Below are 15,899 nucleotides of genomic sequence, written 5' to 3' on the forward strand. Positions count from 1 at the left end.
TGCAGGGCTGCCACAGATCCAGCAAGGAATCTGCTGATATTGACATACTTTGTCAATGATGTTGTATGAAATAATGCATCATATACTTTCTCCCCTTGGTCAACTCATTGTTACTTTCTTTCCTCTTAACTACCTCACTTCCCAGCCACCGCTGTGTCTTTTTTTTCCTATTTTCACCAATTTAGCTCAGGTTCTTTCAGTATCTCTTTTCTGCCTAATTAATTCTTCCTAAGAGATCAGTGGGCTTTTCTTACTGCAGTGATACCTTTTATGAAGAAAACACATCTCAATTCAGCCTATTCAATTCACAGAGCCATGCTGGGGGTAACTGTTCATTTTTATCAGGATGGTTTAACCTAAATCTAGAACTTTTTTTCTCAGAAGAAGGGCATGAGTTGATAGAAGCATTGTGGAAAAGCCCAACCATGTAATCCCAGGAAGTACCAGTGGCAGTCATTAAGTTATCACCTAGAAAATCAGGAAAGCAGATGGGAGAGCTTTGTTCAGAAGAAGGAATACAATGCACTGAATCTGTGTCACTGTTTCTGGCATTTTGGAGGTTTCATAAAGGATGTAGGAGGAGGAAGTCTGGGAACAGCTGTCCAGAAAAATGGGTAAATTTATGTTCCTACATCGAATCTCTAAGGGCTGAAAGGGCTTTGTTTTCAGTTTTTACACCACCTGTCTGAACTTGGGGTACACTGTGCAAACCACAAGTCATGTTGTTCCTACCAAAGGATGTAACACCCCCTCCCTCTTAGACAGAAGACAGCAGCTGAGTGTAGGTTTGGTTTGGTTAAGTGGCAATTCACTTTGAGCTCCCATGCCAATAACCAGGGCAGTGGTGATAATACACTGGAGCACTTGAGTCAGATGTGATATCCTTGCTGCAGAGGATCCTCTCAGGCCTGCATCACTCCAATTTTCTTGTGTTTGAATTCCCTTTCCAGTTCCTTAACAAGGAACATTCTCCTCTTCATATCCTTCACCCATTTCCTGGGGCTATATCCTAATTTCTTAGGTGTTCTCCCCCTCCTCAACTTCACTGGGCCCATATTTTTCACAGGTTTATGTAGTCCCATCACATGAGCCTTTGTATATATCACACAGTTCAATCACAATTTAGCTAAGAAATCTAACTATAAATCTTATCATAGTCAAACATTGTCTTTGGAAGACTTGAGAGTGTAAGTAGGAAGAGGGATAATGGTCAGCCCTACTTACTGATCGATTTTTTGCTGATTATCTGTTATGCATTCCTAAATGATGTTACGTATCACCATAGTGTGTATTGAGCACACACCATGTCAAATGTGACATAATTATATAAACATCATTTAACAATTTCATTAGGGCTTGATTTATACTAAAGGTTATTTTTTCCAGTATCCTGAAAGCATGTTTGTCTCCATTTTTATTGAAGAAAATTATTTGTAGCATAATCTATTTTTTTCAAGTCATCAATGCATTTTAATCTCTTCTCCCGTTTAGCCACCTATCAATAATTACTTCCTTCAAAATGTGTTCAAAACCCCCACATATGATGTCAATAGGATTCACTAGCTTGGTGAGTGATTGCATTATTTTTTTCTTAAATATTGGTTTGATATGCTCCCATCAGGTGACACCGCTGGTAGTTAACACATGTATTTGTAGTACAGTATTGGAACCATGGGAATGTGGTTTCCTTGGGTTCATGACTTGTGTCTACGTCATCCTCCTAGTTGTCCCAGCTCCTTCTCCAACTCCAGCCAGTTTTGTGGGAAAAAGGGCAGGTTGTCTGGACTACCTGTGGGCTTTGTGATCAGTGGATCAGTGTTAGCTGCTTCGTATCAATACAGCTCTCAGGCTGGAGAAGTTGAGCTGCAGTCCCCATTCCTTCAGCTGCAACAGTTATTTGGGTCTTGTTCTTCTCTAGGAAGCTGCTCATTTGCAGTGACAATTAATGAGGGGAATTGAGGAGGGTAAGATTAATTGTGAGCATAGAAAAGTCATCTTTTTTAGCCCTGAAAGCTATATGAAGTCATCTATTCACAACTCATGCATTTTCTTTGCCATATTACACCTGAGGAAACAAAGGTCCTACTCATGTTGCAAGAGAGTTTGGGTAGTTTCGCAACTGAAGGATTTTTTTAACATTTGTAAACCAGAAAATAGAAACTAGGCATCAGGTGGTGGTTTGGCAGACATTTACCCTTATGCCCAAATTTCAATTGGAACTTGATTTCCCTTGACTTCCAGGAAAGATCAGGGTGTGTTAAAATTACCTCTGCTGCTTTGAGGTGACAGCAGCACTGCAGGTTTGCATGGCTTGATAAACAACTGTGTGTGCACCAGAAGTATTTTGTTGACTGCATTAAGCCTGGGGAGGTCACACATGTGCTGGTCCATTCACCAATGGAGAAGGAAAGTTTTCAGTGCTGCTGCTGGACTCAATCACCAAGTGCTGGCAGGCTGCCGGGGTCGTGTTGCTGGGCAGATCATCAGGTGTTGGCCAGTCACTGAGGGCTGCTCACACAGCAAAAATGTACAGGACAGCAGACTCACCCTTCCTTCCTCCCCCAAAGCCAAGACAACTGTCTCCTTGATGAGCCTGTAGAATTACTGCTGACCTTGCTACAGGACAGCAAGGAGCTTCTATAAGCTTCTATAAGTTTTTCTCATCCCTCCATCTTCTTCAGCATTTTTACTCAAACCTTGATGCTCCCACCACTGTTTAATTTTTCTTTTTTTAAGTCTTGTTAAGCTGAAGTAAAACAACAACTTATTTCAGCTTCAAAAAAGAACTTTTATTTACATTTGTTCCTAGCTATTTTTTTTGCTTCTTTCCAGCTTTGGTGGGTAGCTTCTTCAGCTAATGGATGACAGAGAATATTGCCTGAATCTATTATATACCTGTGAACACCAAATTCCTTGATTGCAGGACCAGCCCAATTCTTTGCTCTGCTGGAAGTCATCTTAAGAGGTAAACAGAGTTTAAGATTTTAGGAAGAAAGCCAGAGTTCCCACTCTACCAATATTAATTTCATGCATTCCCACCTGCATTCTTCATTCTCTAATTGGGCTGTGCTTCCATCTCCACCCACATCCTGCCTTGACACATATCCACGTGTGGATGACAGGGCAGTGACAGGTAAGCCACCAGCTTGCAGGCTGAGTCACTCCAGGAAGGCAGGCTGTCATCTGGCAGCTAGGATGGAGAAGAAGGAAGTGTGCCAACCAAACAGGTGATCTGAGCAATGCATGGCACCCCGCATGCCAAAACAAAGGTTGCACAATATTGGCTATGACAGAGAAATGTGGAGAAAAACACCAGAATGGCCTTCCAAAAATGGCCTTCATAGTAGGAATTAAGAAATAGCAAAACTCAGCCTATTTGTTTTCATAACAAAGATGAATACAGCAATCAAGAAATAGAGAAATGGTGTAGTATAACCCTCTCAGCATTTTTGTTCACTTTTATATGGGTGTCTTTTCCTCTGCATGGAGGCTCAAAGCAAGATCACAAACACAATTTATGAGTATGGAGCAATTATGCTATTTGTTGGACTGTACACACAATAAATGGCTGTGAGTAATGTGCTATTAGCCTAAGCATTAATACCCTCACCACCCCTGATGCAGGTAACCACTGCATTTCTGCTGGTCAGGCAGATGGCAATCACACAGGAAAGTGCCAGACTCCATTGCTCCTTGCAATAGGATGATCCTCAGTTTTGCTGAGTTGCTGTATTCTATTTTTATTTTTTTTCTCAGAGTTTTAGAGTTATTTCAGTTGTTAATTTTTCCATGAGTCCGCAAGTGACTGCTGCCAGCTCAACAATTTCACTTCTGTTCTTGTTTCAGCTTTTTTTTTCTATATCTTGCTTGGCCTAAGTTCTTGTATTGTCACTTATAGGTTAGCAACCTTTTTTTAGTCAAGCACACTTGGGGTCACATAGCCTACCTAGGCCTTGTGTTAAAATAGTTTGAGTGTGAAAGATCTACTAATATGGTGGGAGACAGACTGATCTGTACTTGTTGTTTGACATATTTTTAAGCACCTTGCTGGCTTAAACATGTGGGTCTTGCCAGATGGCAAAAAGACTCAGAAATAGATACTGACACAAACACCCTGCAGGGTCAGATGTTCTATATAACTGATGGTATCTGTGATGGTCTTGGTAATGCCAAGCAGAAGAGTCTGGGAAGGATGGGCAGAACGAATCAGGTAAGCCCAAAAAGGGTGTATCATAAAGAAAAAAAAACTCGGAAAAAACAATTCTGTAGTGCTGTGTGGTGATTGAAGGGACACAGACCATGCTGTGCAAGCAAAGCCAGTTTATTACACTAATCACCAGTATTTATAGTTCTCTAATGTCCATGCAAAACGTTCCACTAGGACCCCTTTGCCTCTGTTCCCTTAGCAACACAATCCTTTCAGTGATCAAGTCCCCGTTACGTTTTTTTGCGCCAGCGATGTCCTTGTTACACCTTCTCTTGTAAGAGGGGTCAGAGTGACCAGACATTATGTGTTCACTTTTGTTTTTGCCTTGAGTTTATCTCTCCCATGGCTTCCACTGTGCCAGGGCCAGGAGGTCTGTGGTGCTACCCTGCTCCTGTAGCTGTCTGATCTTCCACATTGCTGAGACAATGAAAAGTGTGCAATTACAGGAAGGAAAGTGAGAGTAAACAAATAAAATAATGTCCTTTGTAAAGATGCAAAGGAAAGATGAACTGAGATGTATCAAATACCTAAAACTTGAAATTGAAACTCCTGCCCTGGTAGGAAACCACAGATCTTGTTTACCAAGTTACAAAAATCCTGTGTGGGTAGTTTAAACAGGAAGTGGACTGATCAAAAGCAAAGATAGGGAAATATGTACAATAGATATAATATGGACCAGCAAAAGCATTTTAAAGAAGTCAGCAGCAGAAAGTTAGTCCTACTTTGACATGAGATTCTGTAACATGAGATGATGTGAATCTCTTTAAAAAGAGATTGCTGTTGGTGCGGTGATGACATCAAAAAAGCAAGCTGTAGTCCAGTAGGTAGCAGCAAAAATGCATTGAAAGACATTTTGGTTGTAGTAGAAATGCTAAGAGACCATTGTATCATTGCAGAAGTAAAATTTAAAAAGTTGTTGGAAAAAAACTAGGAAAAAATGCCAAATTTGTACAAGAGAAAACACGGAGTTGTTAAAATATTAAAATGTGAGACTGGGAAAGTGTCTCTCTGCCCTATGCTATAGGGGAGGTCATTTGCAGTGGAATACCATGCAAGATGACATGACAGAATTGGAGGAGAGCAACCTCTCTGGACTCAGGCCCAGAAAACTAGATATTCATGCAAAGGAGCATCCTGAAAGAACATGTGCAATGGCATCCTTTGCTCATCACCACCTTCACTGATTATTTTTTTAGGTTGCTTGACATGGGCCTCAGGAATGCCTTGTGGAACTTCATCACTCAGCTCTTACTCTGTCATCACAGCCGTGCAGAGAGGGGTGGATGGCTGCATCTGGGAGTCCATCTGAGTAAGAGGCTGGTTCACTTTGAACTTTTTAGTTTTGGTGTGAAGCAAGGCTACACTTGCTTTCTGGGGCTGCTTAGCATTATCATTCATAGCTGCTGTGTGGGCAACACGAGCAGCAGCATTCCGTGGATATGGGCAGATTGCACATAGCTTGGAAGCATAAATTGTGCTAGTAGCACTGTGTTACTGAGCCATAGACCTGAAAAAAACTGTGAAGATACATAACCTAGCAAAAGAAGTAAGACAGACAGAATTCAAAATCAGTTATCAAAGCAAACATCCCTGAAAGCTTAAGACCAAGCATCAAAGTCATGCTAGAAAACACAAATTCTGGGAAAGCACAGCTTGCCAGTCCTGTCCATATCCCACTTCTGACTAATTAGGAAAGAACTGACAGTAAAAATAGGAGAGTCTTCCACCACCCATTTCAGCATATGGAAATTCAAGATATTCAGTTCCAGATGAAAAAAAAAGTTTAGAATTATTATTTACATGTAATTACAATGCTAAAATAGATCCTGGAGAACAGAGACATCAAAGATACTAGGAAAACTAGATGCCTTGAGAAAAAGAAAGTGCCTATGAAAAAGTCTGAATGTTGGTCTCTGTCTCAGCCCAGAGCTGAACTTTCCACCACAGTCAGCAGGGAGCAGAGGATATAATTGTTGTGCATCCTCTCAGTGGCAGCCCCCAGGAAATCCCCCAGAGATGACCCAGTGTGTGTGAAGAAGACCCACCTGACAGGAATGATGGTGATCAATCCCAACTGTGTGTGCTAGAAACAAGAAGGAATGATGGCAAGAAATGGAAGATGCTACCTTCCACAGCAAGAATAACATAGGGGCTGCAAAGAGGATCCAATATATTCTCCATAAGTGCTTTGTTTGCTCTGCAAAGCAAAACTTGCATTGGCTAGCTTGCCACTGGAGGTAATAGTTGTGAACCTTACCAAAAGGGAGGAAAATAATGCTCTTGCTCCAGAGATGCAAAAGGTAGCTGCTGTCCAGGAAAAAGCACTGCACCAAGTACTTCAAGGAGCTGAAGTAAAACAACAGCTTATTTAAACTAAACTTATCTAAACAGGGAAACCCTCTTGCTGAGGCATCACTCTGTAATTGCTGCAGCTGTGGTGGACTGGGGAGAAAGTCCACGTCAAGAAGATTTGGCAGGTGTGGGACTCAGGTAGTGATGCCAGTGGAAATCACTTGATCCCTGATTAAAGGGGATTTGCCTTTCATGTATCTTCAAAGGTATCTAGAATCTACTGGTGTCATTAGCAATGATGGTTTATTTTCATTACCTAAACTGAATGAAAGATCTTTAATCAAACTGTGTTGTACTAGAGACAGTTCTGCTGTTTAATAATAAATATTTGGTGTGCAATCTGGTGTTGATCTGCAAGGTTAGTAGTAACTATAAAATAAGCAGTCCTTTTTTTATTTGCATTATCTACCGAGTTTTTTTTTTGCATATTAAGTTTGAACTTAGATCTGAGTGTGCTTTTTGAGGTGATTACTTGTAGAAATAAGGGGGCACATTGAATACATTGAGGATACATTGTTTCTGCTGCAATTCCCAGTCATTTATTTAGCCAAGTTTTGACACAAAAGCACTAAATCTATGCTTTTTTAGAAAAGTAAATCTCTACAGTCTGTTCCCAGCTTTCTTCTACATTTCTCATAATATCAAGCCCACACACAGCCCAGATTCCTCAATGGTAGCTGGTGAAATTTTTCCACCTTCTTGAGCTATATATATTCCTTGTCCTGAGCAGCAGCCTGTGTCTGTGTTTTGAGTGCAGACTGCTGTTATTTTAGATACCTGCTTCCATAAAGGAGCATAAGTGTTTCTTACATGTCTTCATAATGAGAATTTTTTCATTACTTTCACAGAGGCTTAACCTCATTTCCAAAATGAGGTTGTTCTTGTTCTCCAAGTTAAATAACTAAATACAGATATATGTGTGTGTGTGTGTATAAAATGTTGGGAGTTTGTCCATCAAGATCCATATATAAATGTATATAGTGGTTGAAGTAAAGAACTTTATTCAGGAGGGAGTCTCAAATGTGTGTCTTCTTTCTAAGCACCTACTGAAGAGAGGTTTCATGCATATTTACACACTTTTCTGAATAGGGGTGCATCAAAGAACAGGCTTCTTTTCTGGTATCCAAACCTAGACTAAAATATCACTGCCTGGATCACCTACTGCTTGCAAGGCTGGCAGCAGCAAGGGGACATAAACCATAGCTCACACTGGTGTCACATTGCATGTACTCATACAACATGCTGTTCCTCAGGTGAGACCATGTGCTTTAGTAACCCACCTCTATGCAGTGGGAGCATCAAGATGAAGGTCATGGGTCCCAGAACACGGCTGTGATGAAGCAAATCTACATTGTGACATCCAAATTTGTTATATAATTAGAGCATTCAATTATAGACTGAAAGACATACTTAGACTGTGTTAGAATATTCTCTGATGTAAATGAGGTTGAGTTAATTCCCTAACAGGCCAGGCACTGACAAGAGGTGCAGACAAGCTCCCAGCACTAACTGGGGACAAAATTAAGCAAGTGGCATTCTTGCCTGCCCTGCCCTGCCTCACCTCCTCCTGTGCCCTGCTCCTATGGCCATGAGAGCTAGCTCCACACTGAGAGCCCCTGCCACAGAGAGTAATGCCCACCTTTTGTTGTAATCTGCTAATAAATGATTTCTCCTTTGGGTTCCAGCTGCAGCTCTGCCCTTGTGCGGGGTATCGGTTGGGTAGAGCAGCCACAAGCACTGGGAACAGCTAAGAATCTTCAGAAATTTCAGTCATTTTCTTGGATTAATACTGGATTAATTTTGTCCCTGAAAACAATAAGTTTTGATAGGAGTCCTTGTTTCTCTAGGCTGATCTGGCTGGTTCAGCCATAGCTTATGTAAGCTGGAACATTGAGGCTTGTTTCGAAGAGAGAGGGAATGCAAGCCAAGACACAAATATGGGCCCCTATTTTCCTTTGAAAAATATGATTAGGTTTCCATTTTCCTCTTAGGCAGCAATAAGCTACTCCTCTGAGTGAGCAAAGGGTCCTTTATATTTTGGAGATATTTGAGGAAATTGCCATGGCATTATTGTTCCATAAGTCACTTCCAAAATATTCTAGATCTCACGCAGAGGTGGAAAGAGTCTGTGACCAGACTGCACAGTCTAGAAACAAGAGAGATTAAATGCAAGGGCAGCAGGCACAATGTCCAAAACAGATAAATCAGGCTGACTGCATAGTTGCATTCTTGTTTTTCTACTGTATTAACAGAGAGGGCAAAATAAGCCTGTACAGCAAATACATGAAAAAACACATACTGGAAGAAATATTTATGCTGTATTAGCATATTCTTTGCTCTAAATGAGTTTGGGCTTATTACTTATCAGACCAAAATGGGATAAGCAGGGGAGATAAGCTCTTAATATCACATTAGGAGAAATTAATTAAGCAGAATAAACATAATTTATTTGATTCTTCTCTTTCCTATTTCAATTGCTTTACTTAATCTCAGTAATGTTCTTTAACAAATTCTTTATTTATTTTCTTAAGCAGAAAAAAAAGAAGAAAAATTAAACCAAGCTGGAAAGAGACGAATTTTATCCTGGTTCCTCGTTCTCCTCAGCAGATGAACAACTGCAGCATCAGCACAGATTTCTGCTACTTGAATTAATGGAGTGCCACTGCCAGTCACAGGTTGTCATCCTCTGAGTAAAGCCCTCCCAGAAGAGGATTGCTGATGGGCACTGGTGAGAAACATGAACTGAGGATTTGCTTGTTGGCTGGGATGGCAATTGGATGGATGTACATTCCAGATATAAGGTAACCTACAGTGTCTCCTCCAGCCTCTCGCCATTCTTGTTCTTTTTCTTTCCCCACTTCATCCCAGACCTCATCTTCTCCTAGAGGAAGCTACAGTGGATCCCAGCTCCTGATCTCCCAATCTGATTAGCTCTTTGCTCACTCCCCAATATGACACTCTTTGCTTCCAATCTACTTGGCTGGACTGCCCTAACTCCCCAATTCCTTCTTATGATCCCATTTCTCATCTAGAATAGGTTTGGTATCCAGTATCTCTGTCTGAGAAACTCTTCACAGTGCATTTGAATAACTCTGTTCTCTTGATCTGTGTTGCTGGGACCCAAGGAAGGCAGACCCCTGTTTTTCTTTTGTTGACTAAACTCTTACAGCTCATGTCCATCCATAGCAAATGGGGCCTCTTAGGAAAGTGTTCTGTTGAAATCAAAGTCATCTTTATTAAACATGCACCATGACTTTTCATATACCTGTCACTGACACAAAAGCTGTCTTCTATCAGCTTTTAAGTCCTTACACCAAACTTGCAAGATGTAGGCTTTGTCACAGAAGATGCCAGAATTTTTAACCACAGCACATTTTCCCCTACAGCCTGTCAGACACGTCAGAGATGTCTGAGTTGTTTTACACTAGCTCCCCTTGAGAATGTGTGTCAAGTAAAAAGTCCTGAATGATACCATTTCATATTGTTTAGACAGGACAACAGTATTAATGCATTTAATCTTATAAAAAGCATTCTAATATCTTTAGTGACCACTATACAGACTTTTATTCCTTAGAGAAGATAAGGAATGTCCTTGCAAACAAGAAAAATTAGATAGTGTTGTGCCAAGGCCTATGCTCTAAGTAGTTCAAGGTGACCAGTGTGCAGCTCTGACTGTTACATAAAACAATTTGCAAAGATCAGTGAAAATTAAACACAAAATGACAGCTTCTTCAAGAAAACAAGACCCAGTGAAAAGCACCAAGGACTATGCTGAATTGATGTCCAGTAAAGATAAAAAAAGTGGGACTAGACTCAGTAGTAGTCTAGCAGAGTAGTAGAGAGAAGACTTTCAGTCAGGTGTAAGTATGGCACTGATTATGTGGGTGATGAGGTGAGATTTTTTGCTAACATAGGATCTAAATGTTGCCAATGCAGTGTGTAATATAAGCAGGTCTGAAGGGCTGTAACATAGACAGGGTCAGCTGGAATCATGCAGGTTTGTACAAAGCACGATTGCAAAGCAGCAAAGCAGCCATGGAGCTACATCAGGATTTTATCTCCCTGTCCTAACCTGAGCGTTCCCATCCTCGGGCTGGGTGTGCCCTGCAGGTGTCCCAGGGCTGGGATGCACCTGGAAGCTGCCCTGCAGCCTCGGGAGGTCACTTTGCCATTTGGCCCAGGCTCCAGGAGCGTTCTGTGCCCTTTGAGGGCCCATGTGCACCAAGATCAGTCACAGCCATCACCACTCCCCCACCCATGGAATGCATTAATTAGGCAAGCATCCAGAGAGTTCCTCCTGCAATTCCCACCTGGTGTTCTGATCTTAGGACAGATCATATTCCAAGATTGCATTGGGAGAGGGGGTTGGTGTGGGTGGAGGATATATACTCCAAGACCTGACTATTTTTTGTCACTATCACAGGGGCAAAATTGATACAGTAAACTTTGCTAATGAGTAAAATCATGAGTGGTGGGCTACTCTGACTCTCTGGTGACCCAAATCTTGAGCTGCAAGGATGCTGACTTTGACCCAAACTGCAGAAAGGTAGGTAGGCAGCAGATGCACAACAGCCTAGTTTGTATTCCTTCCCTCTCCTGTTTTTTCCTTTTTCACATGTGTTTCCCTTCGATTTCTGTTTGAGAAAAATCTGCTTGAGATACTAAAGCTGTCTTTTGGAGAGCTGCTGTGACACTGTTAACAAACATCCAAAAAGCTGTGTTAGAGACAGCAGGGCATTACTGCAATTCCATGTTTCCGTGTGACCAACAGACAAAATGCTGTCCTGAAATTCTCCAGCAATGAATTTGCTGTTGAGTGCCAACACCAGAGAGAGAGCCTGAGTTCCCTTCCCCTGCAGCTCTTGGGCTGTCTTTGTCCCTCTCCCATATGGCCCTGCCTCTCCAGGGAAGGACTGGGCTCTGTCAACGGCACCAGTAGAATTTCCAGCCCATCTCTGTGAACTGAATACCTCTCTTCTCTCTAATAGAAAACCCAATACTTTGTCTTTCTTGCTATATCTAAGCCTGTTAAACAACGGCGTTTTTCTCACATAGACTTCAAACGGTGAATGCAAATTGGAGTTTTAAAATTAAAGCCTGACTCTTCTGCATTCTAAATATTTTTTTCTTCTTTTTTCCTTACATTTTTCTATGTTTAACAAAGGGTTTAAAAGATTTCCTGTGATCCATATTGCCACAGGAATAAACAAGCATTTGGACTTCAAACCCTATCCAAAGCTTGTTTAGCAATATAGTTTTGTTCCAGTGACACAGGACCTTTAATTCATTTGACCCTCTGGGTCTGTTTGCTTTACTGAAATTTGACTCAGCAAAGTTAAATCCCCTTCTATCATTCTGCAAGACAACTCATTTTATGTTTGGATAAAAACCAATTCACTGCCAAAGCTGCATAATCAACTCCCACCCTAACATTCCGGTTAGTAGGGCTGAATGGAAAAAGAAATGGTGATGGTTGTATAGAAATACACCTAATTTCTATGGGATACTCAGTGAATATCAGAACAATAGATGGTTTGTTAACTACTATGTTTACCAACACTCTTTTTCCTTGGCATGGTTTATATATTTATGTAAGGGGATGGCAGTCTACTGTCATTTTATTGTGCAAAATTCTTGAGTGGATACCATGAAGTAATCTTTTTTTTTTTCCAAATTTATTTTTACTTGATATTCGGGAAACTGTTCAGTAATGACAAGCTCTGGAGCAAAATCTAAAAGACAGGGCATCTTCTGTATTTGAAGGATTTCTCCATATGACTGCAAATAAGAAAATTATGGAAATATCTATTCTCTTTATATTCCATACTGTTCAATCAACATGATTTTCTCTTCCCTCTTGCTATACAATCATGTGCAGATTTTATTTTGTCTCTGGTTCATTTTTAATATTTATATCTACTTATTATCAAACAAAACAGAGCAATCATTTGTTTAAGGACGTGCTGGAACAAATCATTACAGGAAATTTATATTTATTTCCATGTTCAGGCTATGGAAGCCTAGCCAAGGATATCTCTTTCCACTTAGAAATGTTAAGTCCATTGGAAAAGAATTAGGGGTTGGCCAAAAAAGGATTTTCCTCTCTTTTTTTTTTTTTTTTTTCCTCCTCCTCCCTTTTGTGTGAAACATTAGAGTCCATGAAAAGCAGCCTATTATCATAAGCCATAAAGGAGGTTCTTTCCCTGTTTCAGAGAAATGTGTGCAGCCTTTTTGATCTCCAGGCTCCTAGTCTGGGCAAACAGATGGAGTGTTTCTACCTGGGCTATTATTTTCTTTTCCTCTTCTCTCCTTTGAGCCAATCCATGCTCCCTGTGCAACCCAAGAGGAAGGACTTTTAACCCAACACAGAGCACTGGCCCTGGCTGAGCAGCTCACAGAAAGCTCTCAGTACTCCTCAGTCCCAGTGCACCAGCTCTCATGGACCCCAAAGCATAGGTGCACATCTGCCTCATTTCCCTGCACTGCCTGATTGTATTTCCACCCTCTGCCAAGCTGGTGATGGCCACAGGACCTGAAGAGGGAAAGAGTGAAATACTGCTTTCACCAAGGTATATATGAGAGGATTGTTGGGTGCTTCTAAGTCTGAATCACTCAATTTTCAGTGGCTTGCAATATCACTAACACAGTTTCTTTTTTCCACTACCTTGTTAAATGGAAGAAACCCTTCTCTTTTATTTGAAACATTGGTTTTCTTCAGCTCCCTGTATTTCCTCTACAAGTCCTTAGGCATTTTTCTTAATATAACTCTGTGCCTCAGCTACTGAGGTAACCATATAAGAAGAGTGAGGTATATCTGACATGACTCCTGTGTGACTCTGATCTGACACAGCCCAAAATACTGTTGGGATGTGATTGCTACATAGCAGTCAGCACCGAGCTAGCACAACACTGGGGGAAGTCTTAGAGGCTGCAAAAAGAATGCAGCAACATTGGGAAGGAGGCATTGAAGTGTGGCAAAATGTGAGTAAAGGAATGGAAAGACTGAAATGGAATATTAAAAGTAAATGCACTCAGGAAAAACATATCAGAGCATGAAGGCTCCTACTCTCTGCAGACACTGGAAATAGATACTGACAATGATAATATATAATTGTTTTTTTCATTTGTTATACAAAAGAATGTACATAAGAAAAATGAGGTAGGAAAATGAAAGGAACAGATTAACAAATGCACCTGAAATTTGAAAGGTATTGGACTGGCATAATTCCAGTGGCAAGAGCAGGAATCATTAACTTGAGCTATTTAGCATTCATATCAGGGCACAACTGTAGAAAACTACAAAATGGAAAAAAATCTGCACTGGTCTATCAGATAACTATAAATAATTTAAAACAAATTCTATCTCATATTTTACAAATCAGTGGACAACTGATTATGCTGTTACGTAGTTTTATCACAGCTACCTCCTTTTATCAGAAAATGGTGGGGGGTGTTAAGCTAATGTACATTGTTTTTACCACTCCTATTTTGGTGGTTCAATTTTTTCCTAGGGAAAAAAAAAGAGTTGTCATGTTCATTGTTTGATACTGCTGCTATTCAGATCTGGTTTTACATTAATTCTTCTTGATTTGTCACTCACATGTGATTAATCAAGCAGAAACGAAGAAATAAAATTATGTATTTTGTAAAGGTGAACTAAGGTTTCAGTAACTGTGAAACTGTGGGTAGGAACACTGTGACAGACTGTCAGGAACTCCAACTTGGTCTAGTTCTAGCTACACTGGTGGAGTTATGCTGAACCATATTTTCTGAGAATCTGAATTTTAAGTATCCTTGCTATGTTCTTCATAATGCAGTATAATCTCTGTAGGAATAGTAACTTGGGAAAATTTTGCTTTGGTCAATATCTGAAATGAAAATTGTGTCATTAGCTGTGAACTGTCTCCCAGGGCAAAAATACACCCAGTTATTACTTGAGACCAAGGAAAAAAATTGCAATATTCTCCTTATTTTAATCTTTTACTAGATGATGATAATGGCAAATTAGAAATTGCTTCCAAGTTCCAACTTCATTTTAACATTTAGGCTATCTGTCTGCTGCACATTTAATATTATTTCCAATTACAACAATATGTGAGATATCTCAGTATTTGAGGTGCCTCACAACAGGCCCATGGGACAGGAAAATGCAATTTCTGTGCAAATGCAAACAGAGCTATAGACTGTTTTCCCCAGGGAAGTATGTGATTGATACATGTGTATATATATAAAATATAGATATGTCTGTTATATACATGTGTGTGTGTGCATTTCTATAAACTCAATCCAGTTGTGTTTAAATCCAGAATATGTCCCTGATGCATGAACCATAATCCTTGATCCTATATCTTGAAATCAAATGATACCCTCAAAAAATATATTAAAATTCATTATACTCTAGACATATTACTAAAATATTCCTTTGAGGTATGACTTGTTTGAATAGAAGTACAAGAAATAAATTAGGCGGTTATTTACTTACATACTGCCCACAGTTCTATAGATTTATGAGGAAAACAGATCTGGAGTGCTGCATTGCACAACTTTGTAATGCTGCAGTTAGATTTTCCCTTGTATTTACAGGCTGGCTTATTTTAAAATCTATTCAAGCACTGGAAAATCATAAATATGCAGCTCCACAGATCTGGAGGACAGGTTCCTGTGACTGTAATACATATCTTCTTTTGGCAAAGCTCTCCGATCTAGGGTCAAACTCTGCTTGCTTTTCTCGTGTTTGATTTGGGATGGAAATACACACGAGTGAAGGAACAGGTTTTGTCAGAGTATTGTATGGCTACACAGTGCTGACTGCTCCAAACATGAGCAAAAATATGTACAAAGGTTGTAATCTAAGTGAGGCAGAATGACAATGTTTGGTAGAAATATTTCTAAGAGATCTATCAGCACCTGCATGATTTCATAGGAAATCTAACTAAAATATGCCTGATATATGGCTATTTATCCCTCCCAACCAGAACTTCTGCAGGCTCATAGTTGAAGCCTCATTTTGACTCCTCTATTAATATTAGAATTTGTTTTAAAAATGAGTCAACAGATATAAAAGCTGGTATCAGCCTTAACACCTTCAATTTCTGATCATAAATGCAATTAAGAATCACCCCTTTATTTTAAATCCAGAAGAGAGCATGACTGAGAAGCTGGAAAGTTGGCATCCTGGTACCATCAATGCTCTATCACTCTCTTGTGATGGGGCACTGTAGAGCTGCCACTGGCATGCTCATTGATTTTTGAAGATTCTCTTTCCTGCAGCCAACCAAAGCATGATAACCCCCTCCTCCAGCAAAAAACTGGAGCACACAGCAGTGCTGTGTTCAGGGCA

At 40.2% G+C, this 15,899-nt stretch overlaps 1 long non-coding RNA gene across 1 annotated transcript in view; it reads left to right on the forward strand.

The window, feature by feature from the left end:
• Positions 1–15,899, forward strand: part of LOC143694097 (uncharacterized) — a 111,046-nt gene that overhangs the window by 87,706 nt on the left and 7,441 nt on the right. Inside the window, exons 5-8 of the long non-coding RNA XR_013182306.1 lie at positions 1,492–1,567; positions 2,833–2,965; positions 5,404–5,516; positions 9,094–9,360. This is a non-coding gene — a long non-coding RNA (uncharacterized LOC143694097). The remainder of the gene's footprint in view (positions 1–1,491; positions 1,568–2,832; positions 2,966–5,403; positions 5,517–9,093; positions 9,361–15,899) is intronic.

The sequence above is a fragment of the Agelaius phoeniceus genome, chromosome 5, assembly GCF_051311805.1.
Source record: "Agelaius phoeniceus isolate bAgePho1 chromosome 5, bAgePho1.hap1, whole genome shotgun sequence".
Lineage (NCBI taxonomy): Eukaryota > Metazoa > Chordata > Aves > Passeriformes > Icteridae > Agelaius > Agelaius phoeniceus.